Source organism: Polypterus senegalus, chromosome 1 (genome assembly GCF_016835505.1).
Source record: "Polypterus senegalus isolate Bchr_013 chromosome 1, ASM1683550v1, whole genome shotgun sequence".
NCBI classification, from domain to species: domain Eukaryota; kingdom Metazoa; phylum Chordata; class Cladistia; order Polypteriformes; family Polypteridae; genus Polypterus; species Polypterus senegalus.
In genome coordinates, this window is record NC_053154.1 from 119,956,422 (window position 1) to 119,980,008 (window position 23,587).

The following is a 23,587-nucleotide window of genomic DNA, read 5'->3' on the forward strand; positions in this document are numbered from 1 at the left end:
GGATCTCAGCACATGTGGAGCCTGTATTATGGCCAGTACAGGCTCCTCCACAGGTGCTCAGGTTCACATGCCAGTGTCCTCGCAGCCTGCCTGTCATAAGTGGTTCAAGATGTGACTTGCCTGAAAGAAAAAGCCAATATTTGCATTTGTAATTACTGTAAGATTGAATAACAGATGAGGAATCCCATATTCCAAGTAAATAAGTGTCAGCAACTGGCATGCTTGAGCTCAGCATAGGCATTGGCCGCCCATGGGGCTTACGCATGCGCAACCGGCAGTTGTTTAATTTTAAATAGAAAACTGCCTGGGGTGTTTTGCGGTGCATGGCGTGAATGTGCCAACATCTACCTGGATAGGTGCATTGGTAGACAGGAATGGCAGATTGGCTGGATAATCTTGCCAGTTAAATTTAAGGAGATGCCAGCCAACGGGGTAGCTCAAAGTGCTTTACATATTAAAGAATAGAAAAATGAAAGACACAATTATAAAACAAAATAAATCAACATTAATTAACATCGAATAAGAGTAAGGTTCAATGGCCAGGGGACAGAAAAAACAAAAAAACTCCAGACGGCTGGAGAAAAATAAAATCTGTAGGGATTCCAGACCATGAGACCGCCCAGTCCCCTCTGGGCATTCTACCTAACATAAATGAAACAGTCCTCTTTGGATTTAGGGTTCTCACGGAAGGGCTTGATGATGATGATGGTCACGTAGACTTCTGCCTTTTAATCCATCCATCATTGTTGGAGCATCATGAAGCTTTGAGTAGGTGGTGGTGGCGCAGGAAAAAGAAACAGAAAAGAGAGTAGGGGTCAGTATGGATTTTAGAGCCACAATGAATAGTTATTATGATGAATTGAACATATAGAGTATCAGGATTAAGTTAAATTAAGATTAAAATGAAGTTATAAAAGGCCATGTTAAAGTAATGTGTTTTCAGCAGTGTTTTAAAGTGCTCTACTGTATCAGCCTGGCGAATTCCTATTGGCAGGCTATTCCAGATTTTAGGTGCATAGCAGCAGAAGGCCGCCTCACCACTTCTTTTAAGTTTTGTTCTTGGAATTCTAAGGAGACACTCATTTGAGGATCTGAGGTTACGATTTGGAATATAAGGTGTCAGACATTCCGATATATAAGATGGGGCGAGATTATTTAAGGCTTTATAAACCATAAGCAGAATTTTAAAGTCAATTCTGAATGACACAGGTAACCAGTGTAGTGACATAAAACTGGAGAAATGTGTTGATTTTCTTTTCCTAGTTAGGATTCTAGCAGCTGCATTCTGCACTAGTTGCAAACGATTTATATCTTTTTTGGGTAGTCCAGAGAGGTCAGTGCATTACAGTAATCTAGTCGACTGAAAACAAACGTGAACTAATTTCTCAGCATCTTTCAGTGATATAAGAGGTCTAACTTTACTTATGTTTCTTAAGTGAAAAATGCTGTCCTAATGATCTGATTAATATGTGATTTAAAATTCAGATTACAGTCAACAATCACCCCTAAGCTTTTTACCTCCGTCTTGACTTTTAATCCTAATGTATCCAGTTTATTTCTAATAGCCTCATTGTATCCATTATTGCTGATCACTAAATTTCAGTTTCTCTTTATTTAACTTGAGAAAATTACTATTCATCCATTCTGAGATACAAGTCAGACATTGTGTTAGTGAATCAATAGAATCAGGGTCATCAGGTGCTATTGATAAGTACAGCTGTGTGTCATCAGCATAGCTGTGGTAGCTCACGTTGTGCCCTGAGATAATCTGACCTAACGGAAGCATGTAGATTGAGAATAACAGCGGACCCAGGATAGAGCCTTGTGGAACACCATATGGATATCATGTGTCTTCGAGTTGTAATTCCCACAACTAACAAAAATTTTCTCCCTGTCAGGTAGGATTCAAACCAATTTAAGACACTGCCAGAGAGGCCCACCCATTGACTAAGGCGATTTCTAAGAATGTTGTGATCAATGGTGTCAAATGCAGCACTCAGATCTAAGAGGATGAGAACAGATAAATGGCCTCTGTCTGCATTTACCCGCAAGTCATTTACTACTTTAACGAGTGCAGTTTCTGTGCTGTGATTTGTTCTAAAACCCGACTGAAATTTATCAAGAATAGCATGTTTATTTAGGTGGTCATTTAACTGCATAATGACTGCCTTCTCCAGAACTTTACTTAAGAAGGCAGGTTAGAGATGGGTCTAAAATTTTCAAGAGCTGAGGGGTCAAGATTATGTTTCTTAAGTAGGGGTTTAACTACAGCAGTCTTAAGACAGTCTGGGAAGACCCCAGTATCTAGTGACGAATTTACTATGTCAGAACATTATCAATTAGCACGCCTGATACTTCTTTGAAAAACCTTGTTGGTATCGGGTCAAGGACGAGGTGGAGGGTTTTAATTGAGAGATTATTTTTTTAAATCAGGTAAATCTATCCTAGTGAAAGAGTTTAATTTGTTTATAACAGGATGCTGGGGTTTAGGAGGATCCTTAGTGTTGGAGGGATATACTATGTTATTTCTAATATCATTAATTTTTGATTGAAAATACAGCGACAGCCTCACAGGTTTCACTGGAAGCACTTAGGAGGCATTCCTTTGAGCTACCTGGGTTTAGTAGGCGATCAATTGTAGAAAATAAGACTCTGGGATTACTAGCATTGTTATTTATAATCTTGAGAAATAGCAGCGTCTCTCAAGACGGACAGTGTTATTGTATTCTGTTATTTTGACTTTTAATATTTCGGTGGATAGTAAGTTTAGTCTTCCTCCATTGACGCTCAGCTCTACGGCATGTTCTCTTTAAATCAGACACTCTTTGGGTCTTCCATGGTATAACAATGCTAGAAGATTTTTTCACTGTCTTTTCAGGTGCAACTATGTCAACAGCAGCTCTCACTTTAGAATTAAATCTTTCCACCTTACTATTTACATTATCCTCGCTATTATAGCTGGCACTATAAACGGACTGATTGCTTAAAATGTTTGTAAGTTTTAAAGCTGCTGCAGAAGTCAAAGAAGCGTTTTTTATCATTATTTCTATATTAAAAAGTAGAAGAAAATGGTCTGATAGACCAATATCAATGATCTGTTTTATATCAACTTTCAGTCCTTTAGTAATCACTAAGTCTAACGTATGACCTGCTTTATGTGTAGGCTGATTTATGAGTTGTCTCAAATCAAAAGAATCCAGGAGGTTCATAAATTCTTTTACTTTTAGATCACACTGATTATCTATATGAAAATTAAAGTCGCCAACTATTAGGAGTGTGTCATAGTTAGTAATTAAAATTGACATTAAGTCAGAGAATTCCTCAAAAAACGACGCGTTATATTTAGGAGGTCTATACACGGATAGTACTAGAACTTGAGAATCTCCATGGATAACAATGGCGAGATACTCAAAGGACTTGAACTTACCAAAACTGACATCTTTACATTTTAATCGGCTCGAGTAAATGTTAGCCAATCCGCCCCCCCTTTTTCCCTGGCGGTCTGCATGAGTAAAACTGTAATCCGGAGGCGCAGATTCGATTAAAACTGCCGCGCTGTCTGAACTAAGCCATGTTTCATTTAGTGCAATAAGATCTATTTTTTTATCACTAATAAGATCGTTGATAAAAAACGTTTTGTTAGTTAAAGCTCTAACATTCAATAGTGCCATATTTAATGTTTCGGAGGTGCAGAGATGAATACTATGTGCGTTATTGATATTTGGAATAGGAACTAATTAATTAATGTGTACTTTTTTCCCTTTTGGTTTTTATTTTGCTTTTAGATGGAATGCCAGTGGACTGTGAAACAAAGCCTGTCTGACACGGCTACGTTTTTGTTGTACAACACTCTTGTAAATAAACTTGCACCTTTCACCTTTCAGTTTTGATCTGTGTGTCTTCTCCCCTGTGATCACGTTCGGCTCATGAACTTTCAGTTGTCCAGGGTATAAGTTGGGACCACACAGGATATCACATAGGCCAGTAAGCACAATGTGCATTACAGGAAAATTAATAGAAAGAATTAAGGATAAGATTGAGCAAAACATGGCAAGAACAGGAGTTTACTGATGTCATGTTTTACTAATGTAGGTGGCACAGATAACTTACCCGGACGGGAGGCTCCAAGTGGACATAGTGGACAAGTGGAGTATAGTGGATTGAGACTGTTATTTGAAACTGAATTTAACAAGAAAGCAAATGCATCCTGGCTAAGAGAGGGAAGGATACCACACCTGGACAAGGCTTCCCTAACAGATGGACGGACATCCTAGCCAGAAGAAAAGATGGTTTCTTACTCAGCCGGGAACCTGCAGACAAATGGACAGGCATCCTGACCGGACATGTGTTTAGCACCTTATTTAGCAGCAAAAGCAAGTCGCAAATTAAGAAAGGGTTTAGACTGAAAACCTGCAGCCACTATGGTTCCCTCAGGACCAGAGTTGGGGACCCCTATATTAGACTATTTGTGGCTTTTGGGTGTAGGCCATTAGGGATGCATTATCTGGATGCGAAGCTGAAGCAAGAACAAAAGGATTAAGATCCCATGAGGCATAACCTTGGCAGTTTAGTACTAAAAAAAGTGTGGCAATTGGAGTGTTAAGGAATCCCAAAACTAAAGGTCCAGATTATTTGTGCATCCATCTTTTATATGGGCACGTTTCTGTAAACAACATGGTAGTGCCCATGTATTTGCAAGGCAGAATAGCCATGCCCAATGAAGAAAAAGGCTCCAAATTGGCTGTATGCCAGTTTCACTATCATAATACATGTGCGTTTTAGCACATATTCTTTAAAATGTAGTGAGAAGTCAAGCAAAATCACACCTTTACAGACATTCTTTACAATAAAAGACTCGGATTCTTGACAGAGGCTAATGCACAGATAACTACAGTAAAGCTATGAGGCAGCAAATCATTGTATCCCAAAACAGAACTGTCCTGTAAAATTTGCTAATTTGAAAACAAAAAGAGGATTAATTGATTTCTATTCTGAGCTCATTTTTTTTTTTTTTAGATTTTCTACAGAATCGTTTTCTTTTAATAATGAGACTGAAATGCTGTTAATTGAAGGAAGGAATAAGTAAATCTGTTCAGTGTATCAGGGAATTGAAATGGATGATTCACAACTCCTAGAACCTGTTAACATCTTAATAAATTGCTCTAGCAGGTTAGAGCAGTAATTGTTAACCATTCTCAATATATGCAAATGTATATCATCACAGAATGTTGGTATTTAAATATGGTGGACATATTTTTCTACTGCATGTTATGTCAGTTCATTTCTCACTCCATGCTTTAGGTGGAGTGCTATCATTAGCACAATTCCTAATGAGAGGTGGTGAGTGAAATGGGTTTTGGGAACCAAGAAATAATTATTTTATGTAATTGTCCACACTATCTCAGTGTTCTTAACCCTCAAAAACAGAAATGTTTGAAAATGTTCTCCTGTGGTTCTAAAAACATTGACTTAGTATTGGCAATGTGGATGGTCGAAAACTTGGATTTTTAGAAATGCAGATTCTGATCCTGCTTGGACTTTATTTTGTGTATTATGTAGCCCTTCTCTGAATGGATCCTGCTTATTACAATGTGTCATTCCCAGATTGGTCACCCTTCATAAAATAGTTGCTTTCCTCTATACATCTAATAGCATTTTGCATAGTTTGAATGGTACATACATGTTGTGACAGCAGGGGCCGCTGTTGCCCCGTGAAACCCGCAGACAACACATCCAGACACCAGGTAAAAGTATCAGAAATGAATTTAATATTTCCAATAATGTGCACAAAGCACCTCCACCTCCACTATACACAATAAATCCACAATAATAACAACAATAATCAATAATAACACAATAATAAATCCTTCTCTCCAAACAGCAGCTCTGTCACACTCCCTCCCAACTCCAGCTCACACTCCCTCCCAACTCCAGCTCAGTCTACTGGGCTTCCCACAGTCTTTTTAATAGTCCCTGACCCGGAAGAGCTTCTGTCCCTCAGTCCATGTGATTTCATAGCACTTCCAGGTCAGATGAAAACTTATTCTTTTCTTCAGCCCAGAAGTACTTTAGTTCTTCCATCCCCATGACTTGTAAGTACTTCCGGGCTATAATAGAAACAATGCTCATTTCTTTCTGGAGCGTCCCCTGGTGGCCCCCACAGTATCCATCTAGCGGCATGTGGGTATTGGCCGGGATAAACTGACAGCCATATATCACAATGTACATAAAGAAAATAGTTTAGTGGTCGCTACAGTACCCTGGCTTGAGGCATTAACATCTCTTTGGGATTTTTATGCCAATGTGCGCATGCCTAGTGTAGGCAAATGTCTACAATATATGTATTTTCAGTCATTTTAGTGTAGTTGGAGATATTTTTGTAAACAATGTGAAAATGCTTTTGAGGACACAGACTGCATTTGTTTAAAAATTATGTTTGTAAATGAAAGCATAGTAGTGTGGACACAGCCTTAGACAAGGAGCCTTCTATATAAAAGGATAACCAATAGGGACAGATAAGAAAGTGAAAACAAGAGATCTAAAACTGCATATGTAAGATTCTTTTGAAGTTATACTATACATTTGATAACCCAATAAACTGCTACACACATAAGAAATAAATAAGACCACTATGTGAAGTATGCTAGGACAGGGGTCTCCAATTCTAGTCCTGGAGTGCTACTGTGGCTGCAGGTTTTCATTCTAACTCTTTTCTTAATTATTGACCAGTTTTTGCTGCTAATTAACTCTTTTCCCTTTATTGTAATTAATTTGCTATTTAATACTCAAACCCCTTAGTTACTTCTTTTTTCTTCAATTTGCAGCCAAACAACAATGAGATACAACGTTAGCCAACGTATGACCAGCAATGTGTCCATCATAAAATATCTGAAAAAAAAAGAACTACAAAGTTCTTAGTAATGTTGATTAACAAGTTTGGAAAGGTCTGCTGTGGCAGAATGAGAGCACAAAAAACCATGGAATTAAATATCTTCTAATTAAGAAACTGGTCAGAGTAAAAATGGTTGGAGTCTGAGACCCAACTTAGCTGACCATTTGTTAGCTCACTTCACATCTCATTTCTGTTTGAGTGCCATTAAAGCAAAAAAAATAAAGCAACTCAGGACTGAATCTTAAAAAAACAAGTCAACTAATATGAAGGGAAAAGAAGTAAATTATCAGCAAAAACTGGTCACTAATTAAGAAAAGGATTATAATGAAACCCTGCAGCCAAAGTAGTGCTTGAGGCCCAGAGTTGGAGACTCATGTGGTAGGTCTACATTATAATTGATTTTTAGTTTTGTGCCTTTAAATTAATGATGAAGAATGATGACATACCTCTCAGTGAACTACTGGGCTGTGACCAGTGGCTGCTGTGAGGTTAACATCATCTAAATGGGTCATTAAACAGTCAATACACCTTGTTTCAAAAAGAAGAATATTCTTTTTCATTCCAATATGTTTTAGATTTACTAGTCATTCATAAATCATATCATTGGTTATAGGGAGGAAACAATTGTAAAAATGTTACTGTGACACATTATCTATATCAAAGTGACACATGGCAGAGGAAATACCTATTTCAAAAGAGATCCCACACTATAAACTGTGTAATCCATCTAAAAAACAGGGCAAATAAAAAGTTCTTGCAGAGTGTGAAAACAAATGCTTATATAGAGCATAACTGGGAGGGACATTCTATTAACACAGTAGGTTAAGAGAGATAACAGGGAAGACTGGTAAACTTTCAAACTGTACCTAAAATTTACTAGATAGAATCACTCAGTGCCTTATGTATAATGCTGTGCATACAATTCACACTAAAACATGGTGTAGAGACAAAACTGTAAATGTACGTACACACAAAAAAATTCAGATGCATAAAACTTTGCATAAGCAAAGTTCCATGCACTTTCCCTTTATAAATCAATCAATGTGAATTTTAATGCACATGCACACACCCCACGCTGATTTCACTCCAAATTTTTATATTTATTTATTTATTTTTTTTTTTTAATTTTTATTTATTAATTTTATTACAATCAATACATAGCAATCAAGTTTTTACAAAAAAAAGAATTATGTTAAGAACAGATCGATCCCCACCCTTGAGAGAGAGAGCAAGCCAAACGGTGTAAAATTTAAGGCTTGTAAAAATACCTAAATTAATAAATTTCTGTGCTTTATAAACTTATTTTAAAATATTACTGATTAGATCCTGCCATGTTTTGAAAAAAGTCTGTACAGATCCTCTAACTGAGTATTTGATTTTTTCCAATTTTAAATAATATAACACATCAGTTTCCCACTGACTTAAAAGAGGAGAGTTTGGGTTCTTCCAGTTTATCAGAATAAGTCTGCGTGCCAACAGTGTAGTGAATGCAATCACAATTTGTTTGTCCTTCTCCACTTTAAGACCCTCTGGAAGAACCCCAAACACAGCTAAATTTTTATATTTAAATATGCAAATTCAATGCTTTGTTAAAAGACAATAGTAGAAGCATGTGGAAAAAAGTAGATTTTCAGTGAAGTGGAGGCAAGGAAAAAAGTACTATTTGTTGGCTTAAGCAGTGGTATGAGCAAAAAAAAAGAAACTAATAGAGCGATACAGCCTGGCAGAGACACTCAGAAGTTCAGGTTCAGAAAGTCGCACAGTGCCCGAAATAAAAATGAAGTGGTCAGATATCAAAGTCGACGTCGAAAGGCAAGTTGCAGCCCACAGTCTGTTTATTCTGTTTCAGACAATATTACAAAAGCTGACCACTATGCCAAGGATGTGAATCCACTTGGTAATGGTGCTGCTGTGCCCGGCACATCTTCAGACAATGGCTGCACACTGGCTGTAAGACATGTGGCCAATGAACTAAGGAATATAAGGGCTGTACTATGTGATATTGACCACACATTAAATGAATTGGTTAAAAAATAAATGCTGCATCTGATTATCTGTTTTTTACATTCTGCTAATTACATAAAAACAAAGTTGTAACGTTGTCTGATATTATTCTCCGGATCGCTGCACTGTAGCAGACCTCTCAGTGTATCTCTCCGTGTTTGGTGCCTGTTTTTTGTTCTTAAATCGTGTAATTATTTGTTTTGTTTTATTTTAATAGTTTGTAAGTATTTATTTCTATAAAATGCTTTATAACATTTGTGAAAGTTTTTTACTTTTGATCATTATTGCCTTTGTAATTCAACGGGACACATACGCTGTGCAGGAAACCCAGGTGTGTGGTGGAGCTGTTCATTTACAGCAGGGACATGCTGCCATCACTAAGACCAGCTACCAGTTAGTTTCCATGTACAGTGGAACCTCGGTTCACGAACGTCTCAGAACACGTACAAATAGATTTATGACCAAAAAGTTTGCAAAACTTTTGCATCTGTTCATGACCATGCACTCGGTATACGAACAAGCCAGTTTCCCTTTCGGTTTGTGTGCGCCGATGATTTCTGCACGTGTTCAGTCTCTCCCTGTGCAGAGAAAGAGAGAGAGAAGGACACACACACAGACACGTGTGAGAGAGAGAGAGAGAGCGAGAGAGACACACACACACGTGTGCGCGCAAGAGAGAGAGTGAGAGTCACACATAGACAAGCGCGAGAGAGAGAGACAGACAGACACACACACACACACACACGAGTGAGAGAGAGACGGCTGGACGCATAAGGCCGAGAAGGCAGTTAAAGAATGCACCAGGCTTGTTTTTAAAGAGATAGATCCGAGCATTGTTTTAACCTTGTATTTAATGAAGACTTTTTTCTATTGGATTTTAACCTCCACTTCACTTCTGTTTACAGCGATCGGTTAGTAGCATGCATTGTTGCAATGTTACTTTTCTTGGTGGTTTATTAAATTACGGATTTTTCAAATGTTATTTTTTCCCTGTGCTTAAAACTCATTAAAAAAAGTGTTTTTAGCGAGCAGTTCATAGCGATATAGCGCAAACTCTTGCAGTGTTAGTTTTCTCTGTTGTTCAAGGTTTTCTCAGTGTTATTAAATGTTTTTACATTTAGTTTACTATTATGCTGTGCATTCTGTGATATAATTAAATATATTTGTGCTTAAAAATCTTTAAAAAAAAATATTTACATACAGTTCGTACGGTCTGGTTACAGATTAATTGTATTTACATACAATCCTATGGGGGAAATTACTTGGCTTCATGAACAAATCGGTTTACGACCAGAGTTTTGGAATGAAGTATGGTTGTGAACCTAGGTTCCACTGTACTACTAATATACCAGATGAATTAAAGCTTTGAAACCAGAAAGTGAGGAAAGAGAGGTGGATTTTGTGTACATCTGAGACAGAGAAGTTTTAAGACACCTTTGCCAATTATCATCATCAACACACAGTTGGTGTGGAATAAGGTAGATGAGCTGACAGCATCTGCATGATTCCTCCACAAGTACAGAGAAAGCTGTTTTACGTGCTTTACTGAGACCTGGTTTAAGAATACTGACTCAGAAACAACTGTTGAAGTGGATGGATTTGATTGTATACGGCAAGACAGAAACCCAGCTTCTGGTAAGCAGACGGGCGGTGGAGTCTGCCTTTACATTAACAAAAAGTAGTGCAAGAATATCACTGTAAAAGACAGCATCTGCATGCTAAATATTGAACTACTCGCCATCGGACTTTGCCCATACTATTTACCACGACAGTTTAATCAATTATTTGTGACAGTAGTTTACATACTGCTGCAGTTCTTGAAACAGTTCAGAAACTAGAAATCAAATCACCTGGCTCTTCCAATCTTGTGATGGGTGATTTTAATTTATGCACTCTGGAATTAGTATTACCACATTAACATCAGTATGTGAATATTAATACTAGAGGGAACAAAACACTAGACACGTGCTATGGAAATGTCCCTGGTGCTTACATATATCATTGTAAATCAGCCCTGGGTGCATCTGACCACGTTGTTATTCACTTACTACTGAAGTGCAAACAGAAACTGAAACAAGAAAAACCAACCATACGAAAACACAAAACTGGTGCAAGGACCATATAGAGGAACTGCAGGAATGATTCTCCTGTACTGACTGGGATATGCTGACATCCACAAAGTCACTGAATGAGGCCATTTTCACTGTAAGTGAATATATTAAATTATGTGAATCTATGACCATTAAGGGAGAAACTATCAAGGTGCACCCAAAACAATAAGGCATGGATCACTAAGAAGGTTAAAGCATTACTATTGGAAAAACAACATGCTCATCAAGAAAATTAGCAAAGGATTAACAAGTTAATTAAACAAAATAAAACAAAATACGGGGAAAACAATCAAGAGGTGGTTTAATAACAACAACCCAAAGCAGGTTTGGAAAGGCCATAAAACAAAGGCAGGACTGGGCTCTAAAAAGAGTGTGAAATTTCCAATTGACAAAGACCAGAAGCTTTTAGCAGATGAACTTAATAACTGTTTTATCATTTGAAATAAGAGATTTCAGCACCCAAAATGTAGAAGTAAATGAGATGCTTTATAAAAAAACGGAATTTTGCTGTGATAGGTTTCAGTTTATCTGAAGTGGAGAAAGGCTTGTGGCAGGTTAAAACAAACTGGGCTTTGGGGCCAGATGGCATATCAAGTTGGCCCTTAAAGTCCTGCTTCAAGCAGCTCTCTCCAGTTTTCATTTGCTTTTTAACTGGTCTTTGACCTGTGGCACTGTACCTAAGCTATGGAAACAATCAATCATTACCGCCCCCCACCCGTTTCTAAGGTTTCCAGGCCAGGCTGTCTGAATGATTACAGACCAGTGGCACTCTCCTCTATTCCAATGCTTTGAACATTTCATAAAAACATTTTAATGACAGAGATAAAGTCTTTTTAAGATAACTGCAAATTTTCTTATTGTGCAAACAGAAGTGTTGAAGACGCTCTGCTTGTTATCTTACATCAAATCTATACTTTTCTTCATCAGTCTGGTTCATATATCAGAGTACTATTTTGTATTTTTCTTCAGTGTTCAATACCATACAGCCTCACATACTGATTGGGAAATTGAATAATATGAATGTAAAACCATTTATCATATTATGGATTCAGGATTTTCTTTAAAATTGTTTATAGACAGTAAAGGTACAGGGTGCTTTATCAAAATTATTTCATTCAAACACAGGAAGGCTGCAGGGGTTATGTCTTATCACCATTACTATTTACTCTATACACAAATAACCTGAAACAGAATAATGACCACTGCTTCGTTATCAAATATGCTGATGACACCATGCTCATAGGACGAATATCTGGGGAGAATGAAAGCCACTATCTAAATCAAGTGGACTATATAGAAAATTGGTGCAATAAAAGCTTTCTCACTGTGAATGTAAAAAAGACCAAAGCAATGATATTTGATTTTAAGAGACATGAATCTGTATGTTCAACCATTGTTGTTTTGGGGGAGGAGGTAGAAATAGTGAATGAAAATATAAAATTAGGAACTAACCTAGATGACAATCTTAACAATCTAAAAAAATGTTCTCTACATGCAATTAGTGCTTATTTTTCCTCTATAAACTCAAACTATTTAAAGTAGACAAGGACCTCATATTGTCCTTTTATCATAGTATGATCCAGTCTGTTATCACTTTCAGTTTCATTGCCTGGTTTAGTGGTCTAACAAACCAAAATTTAAAAAAGCTCCAGGTAGATTACTAAGCACGCAACTAAAATTGTTGGGGCTGATGTGGATGATCTGGCAAGTGTTTGTCAGAGGACAATACTAAAGAAACTGGAAATCATCTCAACTGATGACAGACATCCATTGCATGTAGAACTTAACTTCAGTAAATCAGGAAAGATAGTTGCTTTGAAAACCCACACAAATCGCTGTAGAAATTCCATTCTTCCGAGTACTATACGACTTGCAGCATGCTACTTGCTTGGACAAGGCGACACACTTTCTCTGAACTATAGAGCAGCACATTATTAGAGTGGAAATGCTTTCTATTTGCATAAGCAATTTCATTCTCTGAAGGCATTTTTATAGTATAAAGTTGGTACTGAGCACCATAATGGATAGATTCTCTGCTCTTTACATGGCTCATTGAGGTGACTCACTTTCTTTAAAAGGACTATTGCCTAGTTGAAAAAAGCACCTGCGACTGTGTGGGCTTACTGTTTTTATAGATTGTCCTGCTTGATGATGTAATGCTAGCTCATTGTTTTGATGATTCACCTCGGATGTTGTAACTTGTTCAGTACCGTTGCAATAGCAATGTGCGTGCAGCTGACCTCTCTGATTACATTTTGAAAACCGGACATTGCTGCAAATTGCTCTTTGATATTTCGTAGTTCAACCACAGTGTAAGGAAATCTTATATATCTGGATGACAAGCAGATAATACCATCCAATACAGCTGGCATGACGCAACTCAGTAGTGTTTGTGAAATACCTGATCGGTCAGCAAGTTCATGTTGAAAAGCTCCTGCGGCTAAAAACCCAAGGATGGACAGAACTTGCAAAGCAGCAGGAAGAGCACAACTCCGCAAAGTCTGCCTTTGTAAACCGGTGCCAGTTTAGCACCCACAATAGGCTGGCTCTTGGAAATCGAAATTGACTTACTAGAAAAGTTGTCATAATTTACTGTATAAAAGCACATTCTTGTCTAATTCATTTGTGATGTCTTCTAACAACACTAAAGAAGCTATGGCAGTTGGAAGAGTTTGGTCATTCTGTGCACCATTATATTGTTACATAATGATTACAGTCATATGAATTAAATGTGTAAATGTATGCAATTAATTTCAGCGTCTTTGATAAATCCCATGTCATAGATGCAATCTAAAAAGGAAAGGGACACCACACAGAAACAGTAGCACTGCTTTGACGGTGGGTGCCGCCCATTTGCAAAACTTGTGGACAGTGTGAGGCTTCAGTGAAAATGTGTGTGGCCTTACGTAAAGTTTAGTTTTTATACATCTCGAAGTGAGAGTGGAAATGCAACATTTTTGGGTGTAGGCATCATTTATACATGAGGCCTTGGGTCTGTACACTTTATTATAGAGTGCAGGTGTCTTAGGAGAAATTTGGTGTACCTGACATTTTCAATTCATACTCAAACACAGGAATGGTAATGGAATTAGTTGATACCATCAATGTGTTCTGGAAACTTTTCAACTTTATAAGGAATACTCTCATCCAAGAGGCTGTGGTTCTAACTAAAAACGCAGAATAAAAGCTTAAACTACAGAGAAACTCACTGGCACTTTGTTCTATATCTGCCAATGAACTGGATTAGGGTCTTTTGGGTAGGAAAGCAGATCAACCAGAGTTAGAGAGTGCAAATAATCGTTTCCTGGCCTAGACGTGCTATGCATTACTTTTTCTGCACACCCCCCCTTAGTTAAATTGTTAAAAAAAAGCCACGTTTATAACGGATGTCAGGGTAATATCTAATTAATTTTTCTTTTTAGATATTTTAATATAAATACAATATAATAATGCTGTGATTTAGTAATCTAGTCATCCATTCCATACTTACTGAAAAGGAAACTGTAACTCTGAACAAACCCGGATGAGCTTCTAGTGCAACGCATTCATCTGATACAGATTTACAACTGAAAATAGCAAACCACTGCATAAACAAGATATTTGATATCTTCATATATCAAAACTATTGTATAATCTAAATTTAGTAAATGTTAAATATATGTATACAGAGTCATTTAAAAGATGATCACTGTGAATTTGAGCAAAAAGTGACTGTTTCAGTGTAGGTGGAATTTAGATATAATGCCAAAATAAATAAATAAGTGCCTCAATTTCTGCACCTTAGTAGTCTTTTTTATATAAAAAAGTTCTTGAGGAGACAGATTTAAATACGTTGTATAAACAAAAATCTGTGCTCTGGTAATAAACAGAAAAAAACCTGATCTATCTACACAAGATTGCCTTGGCCTAATATCTTATTCCCAGAAAACATCATCTCTGAAGTAGGGCATACAGAAGATGTGTTCATCTATTGAGTTTCTGCTTTCTGGAATCTTTTTTTTTTTCTTACTGCTAATCATGAATTGTAAAGAAATAGGAAAAAAAAGCTTTGTGATCCATTCTGTTTCATGCTGTATTCATAAATTATCCCTGTGTGTTTTTACTTGCAAGTGCAACATGTGTATTAGTAAAAAGTAAAAATAAAAACTACATCATTTCTGAGATTTCTTTTTCTGCAGGGGTCATCCATAGCCCGGCAGGGGATGCCAAGTGCTTCAAAGAAATAGAACTAAATCGAAGAAAATAGAAACTCAATTTCAGACCCTTGAAAATATAAATGGTATCAGGGGAGTTTTTTTTACTATATCAGCTGAGTAATGAGAGTTTAGGGAATTGGGAAAACCATCTAAATAATGCAGAAAAGAAAGAAGGGTTGCCTATTGGCAAAAAAGCATTATTCATAACAATTGTGTCAATGTATTGCATTGATTGTTATAGCAAATTATTTTCACTTTTTTTTTTACTTCATTTCGTGTATTGAATTCACTTTTTGTAATTTCAAACAATACAGTCTAAGGTGATTCAGGCTATTTACTTTAAATAAGAAAGTAACCAAACGAAAAGGAATTGCAGCTATTACAATAATTTACAAAATGCAAAGACTGGAAATTCTTTAACAAAAATATCAAATCCAAAACACTGCTCAGAAACTGACTAAACAAATGCTTTTGAATTACTTTAAAAAGTCGATTTGTTTTTGTTATTTGAGATGGTTCAAAACTTGGGCCATCAACCCTTTTTACTAGCTACATAATAATGGCATCAATACATACCAATGAGCATCATTACCAAGAAACAACATGGAAGTGCCCATAATTGGGGATGCAGAATGGTGGTTCCTGTGACCCAAACGAGAGCTCAAATTGGCAACATGATAAAATCATTGCCATAATGCTAACAATAATTTCAATCAACTAAAATAAAAGCAGCACATGCCAAAATTTGACAGATTGTTAAAAAAAGAAACCTTTACATATACAGTATATATATACAGTAGTAAAAGGCTCAGCATCATGAAAACAGTATGTTGTGAAGGAGTGCATGAGTGGCAGGTTGAAAGGCACCAGCGGTGTGGCAAAGTGCAGGGTGAAGTTTTTTATACTTGAGGGGACAAGACACAGAGGAACAACTTGATTTTTGGAGAAATCCTGGTCATGCCAGGGTGAGAACAAAAGAGCAAATAAAAATGGACAAGTTCAAAAAAGGCAGTTGCTCCACCACAGAAATGATAGAAATGTGGCCTAGATGAAAATATGCAACACCTCTCTAGGAAGGTAGAGGGCAGGTAATCCAGCAGGTCACATGGATGCCTTGTTTACATTTAGTGTTTTCACCTTTCAGAATTATTTGTGCCTTACCAGTATTTGTTGCTTCTTATTGCCAAAGAGTGCTAGTCATTTTCAGTCAATACCATTTAAGCTTTATTCTATTCTTTGATACTGCGCTTCTACTTGACCCACTTGATTAGATGACCTTCACTTCAGCCCTTGTTTCAGCTTTATTGTCACTACGAGTGCTTCTTGCATGTTGTTGCTGTAAAGTCCTGCTATTCATGTCTTTCACTGTTTCCCATTTTAACTGGTTGATGTAAACTAAGATTGCATTTAAAATCATTTTAGAATGTTTTGATACTTTGTTCCCAACATTGCTCAGCACCTGAGGAGCCTTCATAAGCTTGTCTTATGCTAAAACACAGAGCAAAATATTGTACAGTATATAGGAACATATACGTTTAGTGTCCTAATGCAATTTGTAAGTCACTCCTTATAAGTTCCATGCCAATGCTTATCCTTGTATTTATGTAATAGCATCGACTTTCATTCTCCATGCTATTTTTGGTATGATTTACTGTTGCAGGGTAACAGAAAAGACCTGAGGTATACATTTTTTTCAAAGTCACTGAAGCACTGCATTACATACAGTCTGTGTTCTAAAACCTCTAATCCTAATCAGGATCATAAGGATGACAAAAACAATATGGCTGGCATTTTATCTTGCAAAAGTGAATTACTTCTGAAGAAATTAAGCCTTCTCGTCAACAGCAATTTGTGCCGAGATCTCTGGCAGTGCACCAAGATATATGGATGTTGACTCTGAGACTTTAAATACAATTTTGAATGTGTCAGCGGAAAGCAGTATTTGATTTTTTAAAGTTACACAAAATGGCTCGTTGTACTTTCTCAGCATGGGCGTCACTTTTTTTATAATCTGCTGCTCATTCAAGTGAGATAAACTAAAGAATTAGCAACAGTTACATTTTACTAGTTTAAATCCCCAAATAAAGGAGTAGAAGCAGCACAGTTATTGTTTATGTAACATAGATTGGTTTCCATAATACTTTTCAGTAAAAGTGCAGTCTGATCCCACTGTGTAAGACAGGATTTTCCAGTTCCATTCCAGGAGAACCCCAGTGGCTGCAGGTGCAAAGTCTACCAGAAAAGGAGAATTAATTTTGGGAAAAAACAAATGAGAGTTAACAACTTAAAACTATTGCAAATATTTCTACATTTGTTTTGAAAGTTATTTTCACACTGCTACTTTATCCTTAATGGGATATAATATAATGAAGGACTAGTTAATTAAACAAAAAGCTAAGTTAGTGGAAAAATGGTTCACCGATTGGGAAACTGGTTAAAACAAACACCTGCTGACATGTGTCCCCCTGTAATGTAACAACTGGCATGTCCACAACGATACTCATTAAAGAATTAATCGAATGATGCAAATTCTAGTAGTTAGCATGATGAGCATAAGTGGGTTTCTAACATTGCATGTGTAGAGTCTCACTAATTCTGTACATGCTACAAGCATCCTTTATACTGACTTTATTATTGCTGGTAATAGAAGAGGTTAACTGGTGATATGGACACCTCTATTAAAAGAGAATGACCAGACTTGTTACAGTTTTAGATCAAAAACTATGCTTGCTTTAGTGGAAATCATCTGTGTACTCCAGTAAACCATTTACACCAAAACAATAAGAGGACAATATTGTTGGAAGATGTGTTTTAATTTTTAAGGATAGCACATTTGTAAGCCTCTGCTGACTATCCAGTTACATTATTTCGTTTTTGTTACTGTAAATTAATGTGCTGTACATGGCATTAAAGTGGAAACAATTTAGTGTTCACTTGAAAGTAACAAAATATTAATAAACCCTAACATTTTATTTTGGACTCTACAAAATTATGACTGTTTATTTTATGTGAAGCTTCATGTTCCTATTTACCAGAATGTATTCATAGATTTTTAAAAATATATTTATCTTAGGAATCAACTGGTTCATGGTTCAAGGTTTTTATTTAGTCATTTTTACACAAGAAAACATGAAATTTAAAGTTGAATCCAATAACAGAGAGAAATTAAACAAAAACAAACAAAGGCAAAATAGGTTAAGACTTACAGAAAAATGTTTAAATATTTACATCATTTAAAAATTATTTGGTAACTGCTTCGAACAGTTTGGTGCATATTTAGCCAAAATATCTATATAATTCATATAAAACCATATAGTAGTTTTTTATTATCCCTGATATTCCTTATTAAAAAGATGTATGGCACTGAGAAGTAAGGAATTCCTGGAGTGCTTTTTGTATGGGTTTTTTTAAATTGACTGACCTCCCTGATTTGCTGAAGTTAAATTGTGTGTGTAGTGTTTGTCTGTCATTAGTTCAGATGATTTCCAGCTTTTTATAACATTGCCTTCTGACACACAGATCATTACCAAACAATCAATGTCATCCCTAGTAACTTTAGCTGCTTGTCCGGAGATCTGCTGGAGCTTTTAAAATATTGGTTTGTCAGACTACTAAACCAAACTGTGAAACTGAAAGTGATGACAGACTGGATGATGCTGTGATAACAGGACAACATGAGGTCATGGTCCACTTTAAATCTTTAAGTCTTTTAAATCATTAATAGAGTTTACAGAAGAAACATAATCACTAATCACAATCAGAGTATTTTTTTGGATTTACAATCCAATTTAAATTATTATCTAGGTGAATTTTTAGGTATTTCTAATCTGTCACTATTTCTACCTAGTCCTCAGAACAATGATGGGCGAACATGCAGATTTCTCTCTCTTAAAGTCAATTATTATTTTGTTGGTCTTTTTGACATTCAGAGTAAGATGGTTCTTATTGGACCAGTTTACTAAACAGTTCTCTTGGTTTAAATAATGATTTTCATCCTTCCCAGATACGTGACCCTATTATCATAGTGTCATCAGCAAACGTTACAATGGAACAGTCCAGTCACTTGTGTACAATGTAAATAATAATGGTTATAAAATATAACCTTGAAGAGGAGAGAATGACTTTTGGGAAAGTATACAGCACTTTGACTATCTGTGAATGATTTCAAAGAAAATCTTGAATCCATAGTGTGATACCATTTATACTGTTCAGTTTTTCAATCTATATGTGAGGCTGGATGGTATTGAATGTTGAGGAAAAGTCCAGATATAGTGCTTTGACAAAGGAGCTAAGTCTATCAAGAAAAGTGTAGATTTTATGTTAAATAACCAGCAGTGCATTTTCCACACCTTTGTTAACAAAATAATCAAATTGGTAATTATCGTGAAATGACTTTGTCTCTGCCATTATAATGTTTTTCATCAAGTGTTCAAAGCATTTCATTTGAATGGAAGTGATTGCTTGGCCTCAAACTTTAGGAACGGGAGTAATGATTGGCTGTTTGCACAGTTCAGTGGTTTACAATACACAGGAAACATATAGTATTAGATAGAAGGTAATCATTTTAAATTGATATTCAATTACAAATCATAATCAATTGAATAATTTGTCAGTGGATAACTAACCAATAAACTTTCTTGCTAGGAATATCCATAAAAAAAGAGAACATGTTGACAGCAGATGAGAATATCCAAAAGAGAGGAGCTGAAAAAGTGAGAAGGTTAATGAACAGAATGAATATATTTTTCTGCATAATGGGAAATGTGGCTATTGTATAGAAGAGAGGAAAGCAGCCCTTGTCATGGAGTGCAGCAGTGAGTACAGGTTTTCTTTCTACCTACCCAGTTCTGTAATTTAAGATTAATCCCTTTTGTTAACTGAATGTTTCATATAACCCTCAAACCTTGTTTTAGCTTTAGTTGAATTTGGTATAGCAGATGTTGAAGTATCAATGAATGCTTTATGATGTGAGTTCACAGTCAAGGATTGAGTTAAGAACAGTAATTAGGTGCTTTTAAGCTGTAACATACAGTATAATTTTATGGGTCTGTTTACCTTGTTATTTTCTAAACAGAGAGCTTTTGGGAAAGAATCATGAATGTAGTTGGTGTGGAGTATAAAGATCTCTCTGGTATAGATAGACAGGTCTCAAGGTGTAATTGAAGTGTTACAGCAGCCCACACGTACTGACGGCAGTCAGATATACACAAAAAGCAATTTTTTTAAGAGATATGATGTTCTGATTCACAGATGACATTGCTTACGTTTATCTATGGTGGAATGTAAATGGAGGTTTAAATGACTGGATGAGAATCCTGCATGATATAGCAATTGTGGAGCAGATTGATTCATAAATGTCTTAATAAAGCAGATACTAAAATATGTTGCAGTTCTTCTTAGATGGTCATTTGTTTTACTTTGGGGTGACCAGACGTTTCAATAGTGGATAGTATAAACCTGTCTACAGAGTAAGACATTAAGCTGTCCAAGTCTCCTATGTTGCCTTTCATATCTGAATCCACTAATCAATCATCATTCCTCGGTGAATGCAAATAAGTGTTAATCTAATAGCTCATAGTATTTTTTCCTAGCATTTTTTAACTTGGTTAATAATTTTTCACTATGGTAATCAACCTTTAGTGATATACAGCACTAACATAATTAAGTACATTCATGGTTTATTATTCTGTAAATCCACAACTAACTTTATTTGAAATGGGTACATGGAAATTGAGAGCAGCTTTTATATATTGCATTTTCTACCTAGCCATCCATTTTCTTTTTCTAGCTCTGGTCCGGTCAGAGTCAGTAGTAGTTGGAGTTTGCTTCAGCAATAATGGTTTCAAGGCAGAACATCTGCAGACAAACAGAAATTATTTTGCTTGAGGTTAATTCTAGCAGACATGTCTGAAAATATGGTTTTAATGCTGGCTGAATCCAAACTACAACTGCTGCATTATAGATAGATAGATAGATAGATAGATAGATAGATAGTGTGGACTATGGCCGGCCATTCATCCCAGCCAATACCCCCAGACCACCAGAGGGAGGCCTCCCTGCGATATGAAGATGCCCCGAAATCCAGCAGTGCATCATGGACTATGTAATTTTAGTACACAGCCCTGCTGGATAACGTCGGGGCCACCAGGGGATGCTGCAGGGAGGCTCAGAGATGTTTATTTTCCAGGATGAAGAAGAGGACATTTTATCTGACCCAGAAGTGATAGGAAGTCACATGGACTGAAGGATTGGAAACCCTTCCGGATCAGGCAATATAAAAGGACTATGGGAAATCCCAGACGGAGAGCTGAGCTGGGTTGAAGGGTGGCAACACATCTAGGAGTAGAGGGATTGTTTATTGTATTGTGGTATTGTTAATTTATATGAGTATTGTGGAGAGGAGGGTGCTTTGTGCACTGTTAATTAATAAAAAGTCAACTTATTGGACTTTTACCAGGTGTCTGACATATTGTCTGAGGGTTCAAGAGGACGATAGTGCCCTCTATCTGTCACAATAGATAGATAGATACTTTATTAATCCCAAGGGGAAATCCACATACTCCAGCAGCAGCATACATAAAGAACAATGTTAAATTAAAGAGTGATAAAAATGCAGGTATAACAGACAATAACTTTGTATAATGTTAATGTTTACCCAAGGGGTGGAATTGAAGAGTCGCATAGTGTGGGGGAGGAATGAACATGTAACAGATGAGGGATATGAAGGTTAACGTCAGAGTTTCAGTAGTAAATCCTAGGGTGATTTAGGTATGGAGTGCTTTTAGCCATAAAATAATTATATCTACAGTCATAATCTGAACCCTTATAGTTACTGTAGGATAAAAAGTAAGAGCAGCATAAACATTTGGAAATGAATGCGTCAGATAATGGGAAAGCAGTACATTTCCTGGTGTTGAGTATAACGTATGAGGTTTCACTAAGGGTTGATCCTCCCCTTGATTTTATGACACAACAGAGTTTGGTGTAAGGCTTTAGTATGAAGCTTCAGATAGACATAGCTCCTAGGGTAAGGTACAAAGGGCTTATGCTGTTCAGAAGCAAAAAACATCTAGCCAAGGAAGTTATCTGGTTATGTGCCTCCATTAAATTGTAGAAAGCATATAGTTGCTATAAGAAGAAAGTAGGGTAATGGGTAAAATGGGCCATTTTTTCTTATATTAAACAGAAATACCAAATACTGTCTGTCCAGCTGGCAGAGCATATCCTACTGTAGGAAACCCCTAAATAATGAGAAGCAAGGAAGAGTCAGTGCTGGCCTTCTGGGTATTTTAGTGGACGTGGGTGCACTGACAACTGGGGCCAGTAGGAAGGAAAGACTATATGACAGTTTTACCTTTTAGCCACAAAAAAGGAATAATATAAGGTTCACTTTCAGGGGCTTAAATGTATTAGAAATGGAGAAACAAATCATGGCCATGAGAAAACAGTGACCACAAAATAAAATTTTCAGGAAACCTAATATTATACTGTCTGATATTGTGCTTGAGTTTTGTGAACAAGAGAAACTTTTAGTGTTGTGTGTTTTCCCATTTAGTAAAATTCCTCATTTACAATGCCTCCGTATCTGTGAATTTAGTCATTGTTCTGTGAATGAACCATTAAATAAAACAGAAGTGATTATTGGTGATGTTATATATTTAGGAATATGTCACTTTGCCTTTTTAGAGATACCCAGCAATGTTTTATCTTCTTCTTTGTATCTTTTTAAGGACAAATCTGTTTCAAAATATTTGATCTTGTTTTCATATTTTTATGCTTATTGGGGTTAAAGCAGGGATCACATAATGGCTAACAAATGTGGAGTTGTAGAGGCAGTTTATTCTAGAGTTGGGATGACTTTCAAATGGAACAAAATGAAGATAGCAATTAAAGTACCATTGTTGATTGGAGCCTTTTTGGAAAATCTTAAATGCATGTGCACTGTTCGGGAACCTTAAACTTGGAACAATATTAGTCTCACTGGTGTAAGCTGAAAATTGATTTGGAATTATAAGAAGAAAAAAATTACAATTTTTGTTGTTTTGACTTACACTCACAGCAGACAGTTTCTGAATATAAGTAGCCTTTCATCCACAGTGAATGATAGATAGATACAGTACTTTATTAATCCCAAGGGGAAATTCACAAAAAAAAAAAAAAAAAAAAAAAGAACAGCTTGAATAGGCAAGTCTCGGTGTGCAAAAATCCATGTCAAGTAGTAAAAGCAGTAAAAAGTGTCCAGGGAGCGATTCCACACAAAAGAAAGTGGTAGAAGTGATCAGTGAAATAGAGAATAATAGAGAAAAATGGTAAAAAGATAAAGTCATACATGGAGCTGCTGGAATGGCTGCCACTCTCGGCGGCGCTGGATGTAAGATTGAATG

The 23,587-nt window shown here is 36.4% G+C and overlaps 1 long non-coding RNA gene across 1 annotated transcript in view; it reads left to right on the plus strand.

Annotated features, from left to right (window-relative positions):
• The window catches only part of LOC120518126, a 47,487-nt gene that overhangs the window by 11,048 nt on the left and 12,852 nt on the right, over positions 1 to 23,587 (plus strand). The window contains exon 2 of the long non-coding RNA XR_005631184.1: positions 19,848 to 20,017. This is a non-coding gene — a long non-coding RNA (uncharacterized LOC120518126). The remainder of the gene's footprint in view (positions 1 to 19,847; positions 20,018 to 23,587) is intronic.